This window comes from Erigeron canadensis, chromosome 1 (genome assembly GCF_010389155.1).
Source record: "Erigeron canadensis isolate Cc75 chromosome 1, C_canadensis_v1, whole genome shotgun sequence".
In the NCBI taxonomy this organism is placed as follows: Eukaryota; Viridiplantae; Streptophyta; class Magnoliopsida; order Asterales; family Asteraceae; genus Erigeron; species Erigeron canadensis.
Genome location: NC_057761.1, coordinates 15,641,256 through 15,664,766, shown reverse-complemented (window position 1 = coordinate 15,664,766; position 23,511 = coordinate 15,641,256). Strand labels below are relative to the sequence as shown.

At 36.2% G+C, this 23,511-nt stretch overlaps 1 long non-coding RNA gene across 1 annotated transcript; it reads left to right on the top strand.

The window, feature by feature from the left end:
- The first annotated feature begins 7,187 nt into the window (after window positions 1–7,187).
- On the top strand, window positions 7,188–21,471 carry LOC122586523. The gene is made up of 3 exons (XR_006322032.1): window positions 7,188–7,514; window positions 8,478–8,697; window positions 21,399–21,471. It is a non-coding gene; the product is annotated as an uncharacterized LOC122586523 (long non-coding RNA).
- The last annotated feature ends 2,040 nt before the right edge of the window (window positions 21,472–23,511 follow it).

The window sequence follows — 23,511 nt, the reverse complement described above, 5'->3', positions numbered from 1 at the left end:
AAAGACTCAAAATATTTTTCAAAATAAAATTTGTTGAAAAATGCAACTGAAAGTCATCAGTTGAAACTAGCAACTGAAAGTCCCAGCTTGTCTCAAAATGGTGGTCAGCCAGATTTCATAACGTTATGTTTTACTTGGTGGATACTTGTGACACGTGATGTTACTCGAGTGCTCACCTCGCACTCACAAACGTCACCTGACATGTCTTACGTGTCAAGACTTTTTGCTGAAATGTACTGCACTTTTTATGGGTATTGATGAAGTTAGTGGGTGAGTGGGAATACCAACCGTCGTAGCATTAAATGCTTGATGGGAGGTATTAAATATTTTTGAATTCTCAAAATTTCGAAAAATCACTTTTTTACAAATTATTTCAAACTTTTGGGGACTAAAATATCTTTTCGTATATATCTTGGCAATATTTTACTGCCTATAAATACCCCCACCAAATATCCGTCTCATTTACTTCACTCAAAATTCCTTTCATTTACTCTTCCAATCATTCACAATTCGAGATCCTTTTCTCTCTTTCTTCTTTAAGTCTAAAACCCTAAATCCAATTTCACAAATGGCTCCTAAATCATCTTCTTCTTCATCTCGTTCTCGTGATGTGAATCTACTCACTGCTGAGTACAATCCATCACAAAATGTTACTCGTGCCGCTGGTGCTCCCATTAGTTCTAAGCTTATCAAATTAAATCCAAACAATCCAATGGCATCTCTTCAAGGGCACCAGGCCGCTGACTCTCTTATAGGGAGAATCCAATCCTTTCTCCGGATTTCTCCCCTCAGCGATGCCTTCTCTTTGAACCCAAACAAGTTGTTTCACGACTACTTGTGCGAGTTCTGGTACACTGCTTCTCTTTCTGAGGACTGCTCATCCATCTCCTTTTCTTTAAAGGATGGGTCGATCCCGTGTACCATCACCGCTGAAACATTGAGGGAAGCCCTTAACCTCAACTACTAGAGAAATAATGAAAATCCAGTGGTGATTCCCTCCAATATAAATTTCCGTCAGGTCTTCCTTGACATGGGGAATAAGGAGATGGTGGAAGGGGATGTTTTGAAGACGAAGGGGTCCATTACAATGAAAGGGCTTTCACCATCCTGGAAGTTCTTTATGGTCCACTTGGTGGAGAGTTTGGGAGGGAGTTCTGGTGGATTGGACCAGATAAAACTCCTTCCAGGCAGAGATGGCTTACTGCCTTTGGAATGGACTGAGGGTGGACTTTGCTGGTATTTTGTTCAGGAGCCTGGTGTTTAAGCTGAAGGGCAACAGGGGTCCTTGTATCCCCTTCTCAAGATTTTTGTCCCTCTGTTTCATTCATGTTCTGGGCAGAGAAGAGTACTACAATACACAATCTTTGTTCTCTGTGCCAGAACTGTTAAGGAATCTGGACAATCTGGTGTCCAGTTCTGATGAAGTCCAGATTTCCCCGAGAACGATCTTTGCATTCTCTCGAACTGATGCACCACCATCTGGTGAGTCAGAAAGGCAACTGGGCGGGCCTCAAAATAATGAGGGACCCACCGGTTCGTCTGCTGGAGTGGTGACTGTGGCAGAAGCTGGAGTCCAGGCGATTCCCAAAGCAAGAAGATCTTCCAAAAGCAGAAGGAGATCCAGATCTGAACTTGCTACATCTGACCAGTCACAACCTGTGACTGTGGTCTCTGAAGCCGCTGCCAGTGATACTGTAACTGAGGATAGAGCAGTTGTAGTTGAGGCACTAGTCACCTCTGTCCAGGGAGAAGATGCTTTGGCAACGGATCCCATAACTGATGAAACCATTGAGGCCACTCAAACTGGTCATCAGGAGTCTGAACAACTTGTTCAGCCACCCCCAACATTTATGGATCTTGGCATAAATGAGGGTGAGTTTCAGCTTGAGTCTTCGGACTCATCTGAGACTGAATCTGACCAGGAGATGGCTGATGCAACTGTACTTGATCAGCTCCCTTCTCTCCTTGGTCAACCCCAAGAACCACATGTTTCAGTTTCCCCAAGAAATGTACAAAGCTTAGATATACCTCCTATATTCGCCTCTCGCCAATTACTTTCTTCTATGGGTGTGCCTAGAAATAGACACATCCTAACACCACCGTCGTCGTCGTTTACACCTGAGCATTCTTAGCATGAACGACAATTTGAATCTCTTCCCTTCATTTCTACAAACCCTCCTCTTCTATCAACTGACACTACTGCAACTGGAGAACCAGATATTGTCATACCTCGTCCAGTTGCACCAGTAGCTTTCAGGGCTGGTCCAGTGACTCCTTCTCCTCCGTCACTGGAAAGCCAATTTGTGTCTTTCCAAGCCGATCTCTCGAACCTTCTCACGAGGGTAGAAGAGATTCAAAAGACACTTGATAAAAACACCAAGTCCCTCTCCAGGTACCAAAAGGATCATTTGCAAAATGTTAAAGTGGTTGACCTGGGGATCAACAAGTTCTCTGCCAATGAGGACTTGGTGTTTGGCAAGCTGAACGAGTTAGTGGAATCCTCCAACCAACTGGCAACATCTTTAAGGGAGGCATTCGCACTGACTCAATCTGGAGTCACATCTTCAAAATCCAACCTGCTGAACAGTACTGTCAGATCATCAGAGGTTGATATTAAGAATCTGGAAAGGCAGGTGCAAGATCTATGTAACAAACCTGGCCTAGATGTAACAGAACTTGGTAGTCAGTTGGCCTCTTCAGTGGGTCTAAAGATCGAAGAAACTTTGGCTGCCAATGAGAACAATTTGATTGAAAAGGTGATGTCTGAGATCACCAAGATTGCAGTGCCCCAGGTCGATCTCACTCCAATTACATCTGAGATTGATCGGTTGAGGTGCAGTCTGGATACACTGGCCAGCAAAGTGTCTGAACACTCAACCACTATATCTGATCTAACCACTGAAGTTGGCAAAGGAAGGGAGGATGTTCCTGAAGGAGTTAAGGAAGTCCCTGCAACTGGGCTTTCTCCAGATGATCTCTCCGTACTCAAACAAATCTTAAAGAGTCAAGAGCTGACAAGTGGCAATGTTTTGACTCAGTCTCAGGAGATCAATCATCTGTGGAGGACAGTTCGCATGATTTGTGGAGTCTTCAAAGAGTGCAAGACAATGCAATCATGGCAGCCTCTAGATCGCTTGCCCTCCAGTCATGCAGATTTTGAAGCTATCAGGCAAGGACTAGATGCTGCCAAGGGGGAAAGATCTGTTCATGCCCCCCGCACTCTTGTGGAGACTTCAGGTAAAGGGAAGGAGTTAGTGGTAGCTACCAGCACTAAGGCTGGTGAGCAGGAGTTTGAGGTGTTTGATGATGTGGTGAAGGGGAGTATTGATAAGGGAAAGGCCATTGCTGATGAATCTATGGAACCGGCCACCGATGCACCAATGTTGGAAACTGGCAATGTTGATTTGTTGCCTCCAGTTACTGAAAGCGAGAGTCAGAAGTTAGCAAGAGTGGGATAATTGGTCAAGGAAAGGAAGAAACAGATGAAGGTAAACCAATTCGAATCAAGAAGAAATCTTGCAACCCCTCTTGTTGACATCACTGATGCTCAACTCCTTGGCTTGACACTTGTTGAATACAAGAAAATCAAAGAAGATCCAAGGATAGTCAATGCACTGAAGGAAATGCTTGAAGTTGAACTGGACAAACACTATCAGGATGATGAGGCTGAACTGGATGCCAAGTGTTTGAATGTGTCGGTGGAGAAGGCCAGAGAGATTAGATCTGAAGGGATTCTCAAGAGAACTGAGCAGGTAAAGAAGCCGGTCACCAAAGTGTTGAATCCACCCAAGTCCAAAGGAAGAAAACAAAAGGCTTTACCAAGGGATGCAAATCTAAGGACTTGGGTAGAACCATCTGAACCCACAACTGATGATATTCGAGATGCTACACAAAAGCTGAGCACAAGCAAAATTAAACTGACAAATGAATCTGAAGCTCGCACATATTTGTCTGATGTACAGCGTCGAAGGCACAATAGAGGCAAGATTACTGATGTTAAAGTTTCGATCAAGCCTGGTGCTAAGCATTTTGTTGTTGAGGTACAATACTTTGGTGGACCTAAGAGAACAACTGAGAACCCGAATGTCCATCAGTATGGTCATTCTGAGCATGTAGAGATGTTGAGGTTACTGGAAGGGAGGCAGAGGAAGAACAAGGTTGAAAAGGGCTGGGAATACGTATTGCAAAATCTTATCAAGTTCAAGGAAAACATTGAAGAAAGATTAGGCCTTGATCTTGAGGACACACAGCCAATTTCATCAGTTACAAAAAGAAGGAAAACTGGCAAAGGGCCATCTGTTTAAGTTTTCCTTCTAACTATCTGCTTGTAATTTTGTTTACTTTCTTGTAACTTCTTTGTAAATGTTGTGTATATACAAGTTGCCAGATTGTAACTCACAAGTAAGATATCTGATAAGATCTACAAACAATTAAAACAAATCCAAGACATTTGATGATCTATAAAAATGTCTTGGAAACTTAATAGGTTTTATCAAACTCAAGTATTTCAAACTTAAACTTGTATAGAAACAAGTTTGAAAATACTTGACAATATTTCTGGACAATTAGGGGGAATTTGTTAGGTCCAGTTTAAGCCAAACTGGAGCTCTCCAGCGACATCTGGAGAGCATGCGGAATTGTCCGAAATATTAGAAGTCCAGTTGCATTGTACAGGTTTAGCAACTGATGACTTCCTCCAGTTGAGATCAGAAGACTAGAATCTGAAGACCTTCCAGTTTAAGTCAAAGACAACAAATGGAAGACAGAGATTGTCAACTGGGCTTCGCTGCCATTGCCAATCTACCAGATCAATCAACTGGAGAATCCTCCAGTGTAAATGCTCTTACAAAACTTTACACTGATTACGAGGAGGACCTTTTTACTCTACATCCTTTTAACCGGACAATGATATTGTCTCTGGATAAAAGTGCAAAGATGTAGAGTGGTTGAATAAAGTAAACCTTTGTCTTACTTTATTTAGCACACACAAAGGATTATTTAAACAATACTTTTGTGTGCTGTCAACCATATTTGTACGTCGAAGTTGAGATCCCCATGCTCAATCTTCGACTATAAATAGAGGTCCTTGCACAAACATTTTTTTAACAACTTTGCAAATACATATATTCTGCAATATTGGTGAACTTGTGCAATATTCTCTCAATCGCAAAAAGGAACATTTCATAACTCTAAGTGTTTGGATTGTTTAGGAGAATTTCCAAGTTTAGATCAATTGTAATTCATGGGTTGTTAGGATATTTACATTCATGTATTATCTTGGTTCCGCAACAACCTTGTATTTTATTTAAACAATCAAATAAATAAAATACACTTGAAATTTACATATTGTCTCACCAGTTTATATACTTGTCATTTATATTATTGCATTGTATTAATTTACGTATTCTGTCACCTAAATACATTTACTCCAGTTAACCTGGTACACGATCAATCTAAACTGGTCATATCCAGATTAATTGATTGTGTTGCAAAGTTCACTCACCATCGACATAGAGGTGTCTTCAGCACCCATCTAGTAATAGTTGGGACTTATAAAGGGCTATTACTTTTTCATGTTAGAATTTAAAAGGCTCTTTTATAATTATTGGTAGATACTCCTTAATGAAATAATATAAGGACATCTACCCAATTTACCCTTCACTTAATTCACTAAGTATAACCATCTAATACACTTAATGAAATAATTTACAACATAAATCACCAACTCTACCACACGACCACCAACGCTACTACACATCACCCGGGCCACTACCACCGCTGGCACTACTGTCGTTAATGCCACTACATATATGTCATTCGTATATATGTTATACATACATACAAATATATGCACATTAATATTTGGCCTAGTAGACCCAAATACAAGAGTACTATATATACGTGTCCCCTAGACCTAAAAGAATGATTAATAAGTATAATATAATATATTATATTAATGTCTCTTCGGGACCTCTGATAAAATTGGTATGATATGAAGAAAATTAACACGCACAAATCTATAAATGGTCAAAAAATAATATTTTAAATTAGTATTACAACAACTTTCGTATAAAGAAGTATTACAAAAGAAGGTGTATTTGAATTATCATTTTGTTTTTTCATTTGTTATTACATTTGAGATTTTAAGGTTTCTTGGTTACTTATGGTTAATAGAAACATTTCTACCTTAAGTATAGATAAGACTGTCTATATCCCATCCTAGCGTGGATACTAAGACCAAAAACATTTGGAAGACGATATTTGATGTTATTTACTTACTGACCCGAGACTAAATATAATATTAACATAATAAATAAGAATGTTAACAAAATAACAAATATGATAAAGATTATAAATAAATATATGATCAATATTTTAACTCATTGATAAAGCATTTATCCTTTTAAATTAATAAATTTTTATATCTATAATCACCCCACCACAGTCGTCACCCCGCCGTCATTGACTTTGCTATCATTTGTCGCCACCACCACCGCCCGTTGTAGCTAACATCAATATCGCTGCATAATGCGTGTATACGTCTAATTATAAATAATATTAACTGGTTAATAAAGATTACCAACCATCAACTAAATTTAGGATAAAAATTATTTAATTATTAATGAAACGGATATAATAAAGATTATTATTAATTTAGTATTATTATACAATTAATATAGATTGATGATAAGGATCTAGAGGGGCGTTTGGTAAGAGTGAATCAAAGAGAATGAAAATGTAATAGAGAATAAATATAGTGCAAAAGAGAATGAGTGTTTGAAAAGAGAATGGATTCCGTCGTTTGGTACAAACAGAGAATGAATATACAAAAAATACAAAATTTTGAAGAATAATTAAATTTAATATATATAAAATCACTAAACCAAAAAAAAAAAAAAAAAAAAAAAAAATTCCATTCCCATCAATTCTCTACATTTTATAGAGAATTGAGAGAATAGAATCGATTCCCACTTCTCGATTCTCTTTCTCATTCTCCATTGCAACAAAACATGAGAAGTCTTTCTCATTCTCTTTCCATCTTTTCTATTTCATTGTACCAAACACCTTCTAGTACAACACCACCACTTTTTTTCAAAAAAACTTTCGAAGTCATTGGCGACACTCCAAAAAAATTGAAATCACTCTCCAAAAATTCAAACCCTTTGCTCACCCAAAATTGAAAAACTCTTATTTGTACACAGACACAAACTCTCATCCCAACAAAACCCACCGCCCCATATCTGTTCACTCCTTGCCGTGAAAGAATCCAATATACCGTCGAGAAAAATCCTAGAAAAATTCCACCCTCTCTTCCATCTTCTTCTATACCTCAATCTGGTCCGCCACTGCAAACCACCACCCAGCAGCCGATAAATAGTTCCACACATTCTAAGTCACAACTGCGCCGCTTTTATTATTTCGATCTCGCCGGAAGAAGCCTGCGTCACCGGAAAATCCCACTCATTGGAAAAATCCCACTACCGTTGTTGGCCACCCCGTTTTTCTCTTTTCTTGTATGTATATATATATATATACTAGCATTGTACCCCAGCAATGCGGCGACGGTGACGACAACGGTGGTTTAGTGGTGTTGGTGACGGGTGGTGATCGATGACATCGACAATTGGTGTCGAGTGGTTTAACCGTGTAAGTTGATATAATGGTGATACTTATATTTTAGAAGATATGAGTTTAAAGTGTAAATTAATTCATTAAGGGTAATTTTGGTAATATTTAATAACCCTTTCCTTAAGGGTTGTTTAGTAAGGGCAATCTAATAATTTTTCATCTAACTATTTTCTAACTCTTTCTTAAAATAGGGGATGAATGATCATTATAAAGGAGTAGTAAATATAGGTACCCGCGCAATGCAGCGGCGAGCTGGCGATGATGGTGGTGGCGAGATCTATTGGTGTAAGTAAATGTATTTAATTTAAAGAGGTTAGTAGAGATATTTTATAAAATAATGGACTAATGGTGTAATTTAATATTAAGAGTTGATGGTGATTTAATTTATTAAGGGTATTTTGGTCAATTCGTGTGTCTCATTTTTGTAAACTTTCAACAATTCAACATGGGGTTATAATTTGTATATAGTAAGCATAGATATATATTATATTAATTAGTAAATAATTTCTAGATTTCCTTATATGTATTGCTTCATATTTTTATAAATTTTTATGGTAGGTTTGTAAGACTGAAAATAAATTAATATTAATGTTTAATAAGTGATAATTTTAAAGAATGTGATTTATTCATGAATTTCAGCATTGTATATTAGTTGAGTGTACAATTCTAAAGTAAGTTTGAGGGTTTTCTAAACCTTGGTTTAATTGTGTACAATTCACTGTTTACTTGTATGAGCTTGAGTTGTAAGTAGTTGACTTTTAAATTTAGTTGAATTTGAGTTTAAGTTGCCTAAATTTGACTCATAAGTGGCAAGTTTTGACATGTAAAGGGCTGATTTTAACTTGTAGAGGGTTGATGTTGACGTTTGAGTGAGTATGACGGCAAGTAGTGATCGAGGATGGATGTATAAGAGGCAAGATAGTCTCGGATTTCTTTGTATGCTTTACGTTAGAAAAGCTGCACAACTTTTAGACTTTGCATACTTGAACGAGGTGACTGTTGAAAATAAGTTAACAAGAGAAGGTGGGATGATATGCCGAATCAAATATTACACAACTACAATCATAGGTTTGTTTATTAACTCACACTTGTTGCTGAATTTGATTGTTGCAAATAGAAAAGATTGAATGATTATAACTACTCGGTTGATGCTTGCTGGATGCTTAGGATTGCTCAGTATACCCTTTACAGGCTTTGTAGTTACTTTGTTTGTTGTTTTGCTCGCCATTAGTAAGCGTTTATACTGATGGAATTAGCTAGTTTGCAAGTTTTAATTTGGTTATTGCCAATTGTGGATCTAGGAATTTGTGAGGTAGCGGGCACAAAAATTTAGCTTAAAGTATTAAGGAAAACATCATAGGAAGTACCTTAGCCGATCATTGAAACAGGGCCAAGACCTAGCCTGGAAACAACACCTAAAACAGCCTGAAAAAAGCATGATTCATCATTCATCACCACTAGCAAATTTGAAATTGCCTGAAAACATAACCATTTTGCACCACTAAAAGTTATAAAAAAACAACCTTAAAACAACCCCTATAACAGCCATAAATCTGCACCAAAGGTAGCATAAAAATACCTATAATTCTGCAGCAAATACCCTGAATACAGCAACAAGTATCTATCAAAACAGCATCAATTAGGCACTGTTTCAGGAAAAAAAAAACAGCAATTTTGCAGCAAAAATATAACTGCAAATATCATTGACAAATGAAACTGCGATAAAACATAATGTAACATATTACATACTAGTTATGCACTACCTACTAGTAACAAACTTCATAGCAAATTCTCCATGAGAAAATAGGAATTTTATTGCTAGTTATGCGCTACTTGCTCACTACTTTGCTCCTGTATCAAGTCAATAGAAAATATTAGTCGAGTTATTTATTTGGAAATTGTAGCCATGAGATACCCAAATTTGTATCAATGGAACAAATATACTGATGTGTGCATGTGAATAGGGATTTGAAACTACTAACACCAAAAAAAAAAGGATTTTTTCTAACATATATTCTTGATGTAATATGTAATATTCTCAAGACTTCTATTATATACATTTTTTTTCCGGTAAAAGGCCGTCACTCCTAGTAATATATTAAAAACAATGAAGAACAGACGACCTGGTAGAATACCAAGTCGACTTTTACAAATCACCCAGAAGAGGTGTAGTATCCAAAATAAACAAGGGTAAACCCCAATCTAGCTATCCTAGCCATATGCATCATCTAAGCTATTAGAGTGAAACAGGCACCTCAAACATACATCAGCTACTACAAAAACAAATGAGAGTGACACATTTACAAGGAAACCGGAGTTACCTCAAACATGCACATCAACTTGTCCATGTTCACCAGTGAGAGGGACATATTTGCAAGGCACCTATACCACTACAGATAACAAATACAAGAAAGAATTACAAAATTATCGAACATGATTAATAGAGTGAGGCAAATCCCAAGCTATCCGAAGCTCTTCTAGTCGTCTTGATTTCTTGAAACGAAAAGTAAAAAGCTTCAAGCATACAGTATGAATAATAGCATCAGCAAGTTGATCAGGTCCCCTCTTCTTTTGAGCAAATAACCTTGAACTTTGTTCACGCCAAATATAATAAACGGCTGCCGTAAGAGAAGCTTTGTGACAACACTCTTGATCAAGTTCTTATGAGCAAAAGGCACTATCTCCGAGACAATATCATCCCAAACAACTCCCCTCTTCTTTCGAGCAAATAACCTTGAACTATGTTCACGCCAAATATAATAAACGGCTGCTGTAAGAGAAGCTTTGTGACAACACTCTTGATCAAGTTCTTATGAGCAAAAGGCACTATCTCCGAGACAATATCATCCCAAACAACTGAGCTCACCCCAAAGTTTGCTTTAATACGAACTCGATGCCAAACCTGTTCAGAAAAAACACATTTAAAGAAAAGATGGTTAATAGAATTAGGAGTTGATGTACATAAAGGGTACAATAACACGTCCTGATTAGTGCAGCCCCGAACATCCCACGACCTTAAAACATCTTGAGTCTTTAGCTTCCGAAGCACCGCCAACCACAAAATAAAAGAATTCTTCGGTATACATTGCTTAAACCAAACCATAGGGAACCAAGAGACCTTTACTGATCTATTCTGCAAATCCTCCCAAGCATTTAAAATGAGAAATCCAACACCTTACCCTCACGATCTTTCCATTTAACAACATCTTGCCTTTCTGGATAAAGCATTAGAGGAGCACCAGGATCAAAACGATCAGCCCAAGAGATCGGCCAGGTCCAAGAATTATTAACCACCACATCTGACACTCGTGCATTTAATTGAAAACCGGCATTAGCAATTAATCTAGGAGATACCTTGTCAATTAGAGGACTATCATTACACCACATATCAAACCAAGCAGAAGTTGAAAGACCATTCCCAATTTGATGCCAAAAATGCTTCTGCACAACATGACGTACTTGAAGTATTTTCCTCCAACTCCATGACATATTACCCATAGCCTTCACCTCCCAAAAATTCTTTCCACGAAGCTTATAAATATGAATCCATTGAACCCATAAAGATTGCTTCGAAGTAAGGAGCCGCCAAATATGAGCTGCAATCAAAGCAACATTAAATGTTCTAATTTCCGAACACCAAGGCCCCCCTCTTCCTTTGGAATACAAACAATATCCCATGCCACTTTAGCTTTACCTTTCTTCAACGTGCCCTGACTCCATAAAAACCCTCTCATAATCTGCTCAATATCAAGAATAACCCCAGAAGGCAATATAAACACTAAGGACCAATACACGTGCATAGAAGACGAAACCGAATTGATAAGTTGCACACGACCAGCTAAAGATAAGAATTTATTCTTCCAATCATCCACTCGATTACGTACCTTTTCAACAAGTATCCTACAATCCTGCAACATCAATCTAGAGGAGACCAATGGAACCCCCAAATATTTAACCGGTAAGAGCCCTTCCTCTATTGGTAGCACATCAAGTATAGCTAACTTTACATGATTAAGTACATTACAAAAGAAAGTTGTACTTTTAGGGATACTCGGTGTTAAGCCTGAAACCATCTTAAATTCATCAAGGGAATCCATAACAACCTTTGCTGATACCACATCCCCCATTATAAAGATAAAAAGATCATTAGCAAAACATAAATTAAACAATGTTAATTTCTTCACAATGAGGATGAAAATGAAAAGAGTCCGAATTTCTAACATTTCGATGAATAATCAGAGTAAGAATCTCCATGACAAGGGTAAAAAGGTAAGGAGATAGAGGATCCCCTTGTCTTAAACCCCTTAGACCATAAAAGAACCCATGCAAATTACCATTGATACTAAGAGAGTAGGAAGTGGTAGACACACATTCCATTATCCAATGAATCATTGGTGATGAAATCCAAAGCCGACCAAAATGTCATAAAGAAAACCCCAATCAACCGTATTGTAAGCTTTTTGAATGTAAACTTTAAAAGCAGCTCATGGAGGTCCTCTATCCAAATGGTAATTATGCATGAATTCCTGAGTCAGAAGGATATTATCCGAAATCCTTCTACCAGGAACAAAAGCTGATTGATTAATACTAATTAAATCATCAAGACATCCCTTTAACCTGTTCGCCAAGATCTTGGTAATACATTTCAGGATAATATTACACAAAGAGATGGGCCGGTAATTGTTAATGCGAGAAGGTGAATCAACTTTCGTAATAAGAGAAATAACCGTATGATTTAGTTCCTTGAGAAGTCGACCACTAACAAAGAAATCTCGAACACACTTAATGACATCCGATCCCACAATATCCCAAGCCCCTTTAAAGAAAGTTGCCGAAAAATCATTCGGACCTGGAGACTTATCATCCCCCATAGAAAAAATGGCTTCCTTTATTTCCAAATCAGAAACATCACCCACCATTGCTAAAGCCTTTTCCTCATCAAGTCCATTAATAAAAAGATCCCCAGAATTAAGAACAGAAACCGAACCTAGTTGGCCAAGAAAACCCAACATAATGAGCCTCAAAAGCATTAGCCGCATCATCTCCATCAAGTTGATTACCCTGCGAGTCAAGTATCATATCAATTCTTTTCGTTACAGCCCGAGACTTAACTACCTTGTGAAAATAAGCAGAATTTGAATCCCCCACATTGAGCCAATCAACCTTTGCCTTTTGTTTGAGAAACCTTTCTTCATCGAGCAAAGCCTCAGTAAAGGCACTTAAATGAACCGCATGTTCCTCTTTTAAAAGAGCATTGTGAGGTTCCTTAGCTAAAGCTAATTGCACCTTATCAAGCTGCTAACGCAAAACAACAACCTTGTCATGTACATTACTGTAGTCACATAGCAGCTTATGAAGTGGTTTCTTAATAGCCTTAAGTTTTCGAACCAAGCAGTACATAGCATGCCCCGACACTTCCAATTTCTATGCTTTAGCAACAACATCTTTAAACTTTGTATTATAAACCAGAAGATTAGAAAACTTAAAAGGTTTAGGTTTAAACTTGACAATATCAGCAATACGAAGCACTGCTGGTGTATGATCTAAAATTCGGTAGGGCTGAAAAATAGCAGTCGATCCTACAAAAGTGTCACAAAATTCCAAATTCGACATAATTCTATCAATCTTCTTGAATTGACCAACACCACCCCTAGGCTTTTGAATCCAAGTGTATTGCAAACCGAGCATTTTTAACATCAGTAATACCAAGATCAACTACACACTCCATAAAATCACGCATGGCTATGTCAAGTGAAGAAGCACCTGAAGCCTTATTTATTAAATTCAAAGCAACATTAATATACCAAGTAATACCCACGGACAGCTACGAACAAAGGACTTGTGTTTCAATAAATCAGCCCAAAGAGAACGTCTAAGAATGTAAGAATTATGAGCATAGACAAAAGAACACAAAACCACCCTTTTAGTAGCTTTAAAAATGACCCAAGTATGAATGACCTGATTAGATTGAGTCAAAACCATGACATTAACATCATCATGATTCCAACCCAATATAATTCTAGCACCTTTATCACCGTAACTACTATTTGAAATCCAATGTCACTTCCAAAAGACTTTAGCACATATATCATGGAGCTTGTCAGAAGTCACATGTGATTCCAAAGTCGCACACATACACAATTGATTATCTGAAATAACCTGCTGAACCTCTTTTTGTTTAGGGACTTGGTTCAAACCCCTAATATTCCATGCTGCAATATTAAACATTGGGAACCGAATCAGCAGAAGTGCTTGCTGTATCACCACCCGTTACCTTATCTGAAACATGTTCATCATATAGGTTTTCCACCTCATCATCTGAATTAGACACATCAAAAGCCTTATTAAATTTCTGGATGGGATCCAATCCATCTAAGTCTCGACCTGGGGCCGAAGAAGAAAGCCCACCATCTTCCCCGCCCAAATCATCACCTAAAACAGAAAATGGGTTGCTAGTGTTGACAAGAGGGTTACTTGCCTTCTTATGTGAACTACTACTAGTCTCTGAATTAATCACCGGCAATTTAGGACTACCAACAGGTTGTATATCCCGATAAGTAATTTTTGGTTTAGCATTATTTAGTTTAACACCCTCAATTCGTCTCTCCTGTTGAACAACCTTTCCTTTTTGCCTTCTCCTTGAAACCTGAATGAATCCCTCCTCATCTATAGACTTCTCGACTTGATTAGTATTACTAGACTTCTAGACTTGAATAGTCTTGCTAGGTAGTTTAGGGCATTGATCACTTTCATGATTAAACACCTTGCATGTAGCGCAACGAGGCGGTTTCCAATGATACTCAATTTGAATAACTTGTTTCAAAAAACCATCTCCAACCAAATTAAGGATTCCACAATCATTTCCGATTTAATATCATTTTCAGCATTCAACTCGATAAGTGCCATTACATAACTACTACGTCCCCATAATTCAGTACACATCGAGCTTGTATAAGCATCCAAAGCCACTGGTCTTCCAATCTTGGTCACCAACATGCTAAGTCCATCTTCATTAAAGATTACAAGTGGTACATTATGTAATTTGACCCATACAGGCACTTTTTTAACATCTGACATACTAAATTTAGTCGTCCATTCTTTTAGGAAAAGTGGCACTGAACGGATTAACCAAGGTCCTAATTCCAACACTTTATCCATCCCCGATTTCTCCTCAAATTTAAAGTAAAAGAAACCTGATGAATTAATCATAACACGCTGAAACCCATATTTAGCCCAAGCATTCTTTACATAGTTTTCAACAACGGGATAAACAAGTCGTTTCCCATGAAAAAACCCAACCAAGGTATTAGCATATTTGCTATTAGCTGAAATAATAGTCTCTTTTGGAATAAGCAAATCAATACCCTCAATATTCGAGTCTACCCTTAAAGAGCGGAAATTAACCTTCTTTTTCGTGATAGGCTCAGATTGCACAGCCTTAGAATACGAGAAAGGCTTCTCCCGATCAGCCCCATCAGGCAATTTACTTACATCAGCATTCTTACTTTTATCTTCCACGCTCACAACAAATTCCACGTGTTTTTTACCTTTATCAGATTTATCCTCTTCCAAACCATCCTTTTTAGCATCTTTCTGTGTCAAAATTGACGTCTCATTCTTATTAGCTAAAGGCGTTAAGGGGGGGATAACCATGCATTAGATAATCCTTTCCCTCATCATCTCCAAAATTGAGCGGAATAATAAAATCCCCAAGGTTCGTATTTTGCTCATCATTAAATTCAGATTTAGGTTTTAAATTTGCCAATCCATCACCTGAATACGAACTAGAATCTGCCTTTTTCAAGACTCGTGGAGCTTCCGTATCGTTCAGCGGGTAACCATACTCATCAAGTCCAACGGACTGTACCTCCTTTACAGTTGCATGGGGAGTATCATTCATTCCTTCATTAGGATTTTGGACTGTCTCCTCATTCTCAATCTGCTGACCCTCCTTTAATTGCCCATCACAAGGAACACGATTAGTGGAATTACCACCACCTGTGCTCTGGGATTTCTTTGGACTCGAATTCTTTTTCTTTTTATTCGAACCCATGTTAAGTGTTCTTTCTTTTATCCTGTTAAAACGTTCTTCAGCTGCATCAATGTTGTAAATACTATCTCTCTTCATACAATAGACAAGAACAAGGAAAACAAATCAACCAATGACCAAGAAAACCACCAATCTAAACAAACCAGCAACAAAACCCTAACCCTAGAAAACCCTAAATTTTAAATCAATCACCGTAATCCCTTAACAAGTCTGGACTAATCTAGCTAAACTACACAAGGTAGCCGCGATTACAGACTAGGTAAGAAATCAGGAAAAAGAAATAACAAACTAGGGCTTAAACAAAAATGAAAGAGGAAAAACCCTAAACTACGTGAACCCTAACCTAAAAATAGTAAATCGAAAATGATCAGATCACCAAAAGAGATACAATGATCACAAACGATTACCATAATCAGTTAGAAGGACACGAAATTAGAGTAGAGAAAAGAGGAAAAAAAACAGGTTTCATGATCGCCATATAGGGTTTTAGCTTCTCATGAAAAAGTTAACTGTTAAGAGTATTTCTATTATATACATTTGACACTACATAATATCAAATGTGTGAGTCTGATTTTTACGGGTTACTCGGGATTTACGAGTAAATACATAGTGATGTTTGTATATAACATACTTAGTTCGGGCTTACAGTAGGTTACTATGTTCAAGTGCTCATGGTTTTTTTTTTATTGGTGAATTTGTTATATTATCTACTTGTAACACCCCACCCTTGGCGGAAACATGAGGTGTCATTAAAAGTACAACACGACATGGAATTACATAAATACTGCTAAATGAAATAGAATATAATAAATATATTTCCAAGTACATGAGTTCAAAGTCATAACAGTGCTAAAATAGCTTATTACAACCAAGTCCATCAAGAAATAATCCAAGACATGTAGCCTTAAATTCTGAAAATAAATAAAGGAACACTAATCTCCGAAGTCCAGTCCTAGCATGAAAGTCCTTATCCTTGAATAGCCCGAGTACCTAAAAAGTATACTAAAACTTGTCAACACAAAGGTTGGTGAGTTCGTAGGTTTTAGTCATAAAGTCTAGTCAAAGAAATAAGTCTTTTGTCGATTCTTTAAAGTCCATACAAGTATTAGTTCAATACATAATGAGCAGAGTTACGCCATAATATGTCCACAGTCTCAAGTCTCATTCCCCATGTCTCATGTCTCAAAGTCTCGATGTCTCGAAGACTCAATGTCTCGAAGACTCAATGTCTCAAAGTCTCAATGTCTCAAAGTCCGGCCTTACGGTACCTGCCTTAGTCCAATTCTCAAGTCTCATGTCCAAGTCTCAAACTCATACAATAAGCACGTCCAAACCATAAATCACAACAATAAACACATAAATCACACACATATAAACAAAATCAAGCACGTCAAATGGCACAAATAACTCTATACGCACAGGCTCCATATTGAACATAAACAGGAATCGAAAAAACTGTTTGAAAAATAAGTATACTTTCCACCCCAAAACTTGTAAAAAGAGGGGCTACGAAACTCACCTGAAAAGTGTTCTGAAAGTATAACGGACGAGCACGACAAGCACAATCAAAGTCCACGACAATCAACACCTACCAATAATACATGACAAGTCACAATGAAAGTCTTTGGTCTTAAGTCTTAGCCTATTAGAAATGCCTTTAAGTGCACATGTCTTTATTTAACTTCTAAAACGACGTTTGACAAAATTTGAATAAACCGAACAAGAGTCTAGATTTGACACCAATGTCCTTTCATAAGTTCAAAATAAATTATTTTATCAATAAAACCTGATGTGAAATCATTTTGTAGCCCAAAATAAGTTTTACTCGAATTTTAATCAAAACTAGACGAAACCGGAGATTTTAACCGAAAAGCTTACGAAACTGAAACGAGTAGAGGTTGAGCTCAACCTAATGGTCGAACTCGACCAACTAAAGCCCAAATATGTTATTTTAGAATCTTTTATTCATATGTTAGCCAATTGGACCAAAACTACACCTTTTGAGAAAACTAGTCAAGTTTAAGAACCGAACAAGCGCGTATGGACACGAAAGGCCAAAGAAATCTATTATATGAGTAGGGAAGTGGTTGGAATCGACCATGACAGGTGTAGTTTGACCTGGACATATGTCAAAATGATTCTTTTCTAAGTCTTAAAGGTCCGAGAGTTAAAACAATTCATTTCGGGTCAAACTAGGAACCTTACGAGCCGTTTAAGCGAAAAAAGTCAACAGAGGGTCAACCTAGACCACTAGAGGTTGAGCTAGACTAGGTAGAGGTCGAGCTAGACCTGCCTAGCTTGAGCTAGGCCTGGCCGGGGTCGGATTCATACGCGATTTGAGCAAAAACGAACGATTTTGACGCGATTTTGTTAAAATAACGAGATCTAAGGCTAGCCAATTCATACCCATGAGTCTTGATTGCACAAAAGTGTCACAAATCAGTACAAAAAGGGTGAAGTTCGACCGATTTCATACATCATGTGATTGACAATTGCACAAACCTTAATCTTGGATACGAAATCAACTAGTTTTAGAGTCTTTTAATCAAGTAAAGGATATCTTTAATTTTTTTAGTTGCACAAAATCCAAATTACATGAGTGCATAATGTATCAAATCAAAGCCTTAAATCAAGGTTCAATTCGTTTCTTACACACAATTGTAACCGAAATTACACAATCAACAATCAAATACATGATTTGCTTGGCTTTTGATAAGAACCGAAAAGTAGTTACATAAATATGTTAAGGGCAGAATTAAAAACATGAAAATCAGTACCTTTTTATGTTTTTGATGAAGAAAATGATAACAAACACTAGTTTCTTGATCGAAGATTGAAGCCTTGATTGATTTGCAAGCGTTTATGTAACAACCGTACTTTTAATATTATATATGTGCTAGTTAGGTTGTCTACGTTCCCGCAAGCCATAGTTATACTTGAAGCTAGTAGGTAATGCCCCAAATTAGTAATCTAAAGCCAATGATATGTTATAAGATTTACATAATGAAAATACCTCGGAACAAAAATTTTTAGAGGTAATTAATCGATACGATAATAATAACTTAAGTCTCACAAATTGAGATACCAATCAAGATTCCTATGGAATGCCCAACAAATCAAAAATAAAACCAAATCAAGAAGATATGATCATGATAAATAAAATTTTCAACTAAAAATATAATTGGAAGTATTATGTACGTAAAAGCGTCGAAAACTTAATAAGTAAGCATATAAGCTTAAAAATTAATACAAATTTACAACCAATGACCTATGTAACCAACTAAAAATACAAAAATATATCCATACACATAAATATACATGACTTATACACATAGATACATATTCCTAACTAAAACAACCAAATACTTACATTTAACTAACTAAACACTTACAAAACAAATACAAAATTTACATACACTTACACTTATACTTATACAACAATTTTTATAAAAAAATAAAATCCAAAAACCCCTTCATTTCCCCCCTTTGAGGCCGGCCCCCCCTTACCCCTCTCACACTCTCATTTTGAATTCACATAACACTCATTTCTCACTCTTGGAACTCACACATTTGACACACCTTTCACTCTTTTCACACACAAGGTTATTCTCTCTCAAAAACCTTTCTTTCTCCCTCCTTTTTCTCTTCATTTTCGGCAGCCACAAAGTGGGTAAGAACACCCACAAAACTCATCTAAACACTAGCTAATAATAAGGTTTAAGTTAGGCTAAGCAAGGGTTGGATTAGGCTATAGATTAAGGGGCATTTTGAGGTTAAAACAAGGGTATTCTTGGAGCTTAAAGGCCACGAAAACCTGCCCTTTTTCCATCTCCAAAAAGTGTTCTTCAAGGGTATGATCTTCATCTCTTTACTTGCTTAATCTTGTTTATGTTCATATTAAAAAGGTTTCATCAAAAGATTCTATTTTCTTTATGTTTTCTTTATGAATCTTCAAGTTGATATGGTTTTTCTTCTCATGCTCATGCATGTTGAATCTATGAAGAAAAGTCCAATGATTCGACTAGTTTAAGACCCAAAAGTGTGGTTATGTGTTTAATAGGCTTTGATATGGTTTTTCCTTCGAAAGATGGTTATATTCATACATATTATGAAGGTAATATTTCTGGAAATATTTATAAAAATATAGATTTTATTGATAAAGTGTTGGATCTATGAAAGTTAGCATAAAAAAGGTGGATATGTTTTTATATAAAAAGATGAACATATTTTGTATAATATTTATGTATATATTTCTGAAAAATTTCATAAAAATACATTTTTATGTTGATGGATTTTTGTTAGATAAAGATTGTTGTTAAAAATGATGAGATGATTACATGCATGCTAGATTTAAGAAAGTTGGATTGTTGTTTGGATTGTGAGATGAAGCTAGGCTTGTCATAAGTGAAAAATGTGTTAATATTAAGGTTAATATTCTGGAAAAATTATGGTAATGACAAAAATATGATTATGGAACCAAACAAGGCAAAATAGGCTTGAAATCGAAAACCGAAAGCTTGTAAAAATGCACTTTTAGCACCCACTTGCACCAAAATCAAATAATCAAGAAAATATCACAAAGTTACTGTGAAATAGTGATATTAATATTACAAAACTCAACTTGGTTGGTTCAAGACAATAACAAGCTTAAAAATCACTTTTTCAGGTCAAATAATCACACCCGAAAGCACAAAATTGCACATAGCACACCACCACCACAATCACGACTTAGAACATCAAAATATGATGGATATTCTGGAAAAAATGAAATAAGAACAAAAATCCCCTTTGAAGCACTTAATTTGGTTGAGAAATGAGTCAAAAATCACTATTTCGGTAAACGATTTTCATATTTAAAAGTCCTCAAATTATAAGGACACAAGAGAGGTTAAATAGTTATAAATTTTTATTGATAAAAGGTGCCTAGAAAGGCCTGGAATTTTTGGACAAAAACCCTTGTGGTGATTTCTAAGTGTTTTTATGAATTAATGAATTTAAAAGGGATTTAAAGGATAATTAAATCAATAATAAATCATATAAATCATGAACTTGGACAAATTCACATAACCAATAATAAAATAACTCAAACCTACTGTAGAAAAATAATTACAAGAAAAGAACCAAGTTTCATATGATTTAAGAATAAATAACTAAGTTAAAATCACTAATTAATCACTATTATTAAATAAATAATAATAAAGCTTGAATAAATATATAAAATATAACATTACAAGTTTAAAAGCATAATAATCAGTAGATAAATACAATATATTTATCTATGAATTTTAAAGGTAATTTAAGAACCTAAAAATAATTATAAAGAATTATTTAATTAATTAATGAATAAATGGAATAAATAATTAATTAAATAATAATAAATCAAGGAAATTAATATAAATCGGAAAATATATTTTAAGATTCATAATTTTACAGTACCAATATCAAATAAAAATTTACAAGGCTAAGCATACAAAAGAAATCATGCGTTTCAAAGCTAAACTACCGAAATTCCAATAAACGCGCAAAAACGTATAACATGAAAACTACTCTTATCACCAATTCTAATTTAACCAAATATTTTGAACATCATAATACACTTGATTCCGTAATTAAGTAACAACTAAAGATAGGCAAGCCTACTAGCATACATCTCATGATCTAGTTTACTAGTTCATGTAACACACACTTACGTTGTGTATATTTGAATACCATGGTTTAGGCTTGCTTGAGGAACGACACCACTAGGCGCATTCCACGTACTTGATCAGCCCCTAACACCCTTCAATCAAGTGAGTCATAGCCCCTTTCAAACTATTTTATGAGTTTAACTTCCGGGGTGAAAAGCATGATAAGTAAAGTTATTTTATACATATGTATGAAGCGTTTCTTGAAAGAAAGTTTGATATATGAAATGACTCTTGATAAGTATGATTATGATATGAAGTTATATCGTATGTTCCAAGTGATAATTGTTATATGATGAACTTGAGTTCTGTCAACCCGTTTTCTTTTCGGTACACTACTATTTACTCCTAAGGGAGGCCTGTAGTTAGATAGTTGCGCAACTAGGAGTCGTCCACCCATCCAGAGTGTAACGGTGGAAGGTTGGTTGCCTTCGTGACGACCATCACTTCCAGTCCGACCATTAGGGTGTTCTAGCTACGTAAGTTTAATCGGCCGTCCTCATGACACGACCCCAAGTATAAGTAAGGCACTTGATTGACAGCTTGTGCAAAGATGACAAGTATTATAGAGCTTGGACTTGAAAATGGTAGTAGTAGTGGCTCAAGTGTTTATTCACCAAAAAGCTATTTAAGTTTTGCCCTCGTGGTTAAAAGAAATTGAAGTTGAAATAATTGGATATTAAGATTTGAGTATTAAGATTTGAACATACGTTTTTGGAAAAGAAAATTTGTAAAGATATTTGAAGGTTGTGACAACCGTCATTTAACCGTATTTTCCGAAAGCACTTTCCGGTCATTTTTAGTTCGTATTGTTTATGTACGTAATTGGTCTAATAAGACTTTATCACGGAATAAATGAATTTCTATTAGATTTGGGCTTATTGAGCGTTTAGACGTTAGAAAAATTGTATGTGGACTCGAGAACAGGAGGAATGCTAGTTGTCTTGTGGAAATGCCAAACTTAGTAAAATACTTAAAATTAAATCAAGTAAAGATTTAATAAGTAAAAATAGACATGTTTATATCCGTTAGAAAGCTATTAAAAAGTTACGTTTAAATATGACAACAAAATAAATTTACGGGTCATGAGTCTTGTAAAATGGTCGAGTCAAACGAGTTTTGTGAAGGTCAAAGATGGTCAACTCGGTCAAGGGTCATGGGTGGGAACTAACAAAACCCTAACCCTAACTCCATTTCTCTCATTTCTTCCCCCTCCCCTTCTCACTTCACTCCCTCTCCTCCCTCTCTTCTCTCCACAGCCGCCTCCTCCCTCTCTCTCTATACCACCGATCGGCCACCACCATCCACCATTAACCACCATCTTCTTCTTCAATATTTTTGTATATCTTGGTAAGTGATGATTAAATCTTTGGATCTAAATGGTTTTCTCCTTCAAATTCTCAGATTTTCTTTATATATATACATACAAATCGTGACTATATATCATATAGGTATATAGGTCCGTTTTCTTTTCTTATATATTTGTATGAATAGATCCGAAAATTTCATCTTGGGTATATATATGTATATTCGATTATATATCCGAGTTCTTGATATATATATATATATATTCGGCTATATATTTTTAGATCCAATTTCTTCATCAGAATATATATATATTTCGGCTATTGTAAGTATATGTAAACGTATATATATGGATCGAAATCTTGGTAGATCCGAAAAGGTTTATCCGAAAAAGCATCAAATCCGAAAACCTTTGAATTCGAAAAGCTTGGATCCGAAATCTTGCTGATCCGAAATCTTATACCGAAATCCCTCCAAATCCGGAAACTTTACAATTTCTTTTTTTTATATGAAAATCGGTTTGTATGTGTGTATATCGTTGGATCCGAAATCGTTGTTAACATAAATAAGTTTTGAGTTGCATATATATATCCGAAATCCGAATTATATGTGACTTTGGTTTAGTTTTTGGTATTGGAAATCGGTTATGGTTCATAGATTCACCGGAAACTTGATTTTCGTTCGGTCAACATTAGTCAAACCGCCGGTCAAACTTGGTCAAACCGGCCAGAAAAGAGTGTTGGTTCAAAAATTGGATTTGATTTGTATTTTGGTGTTAGGACAAATTTTTGGTTCGGTCAAACTTGGTCAACGACGGCTTATTGATAAGGATTAGGGTTTTGG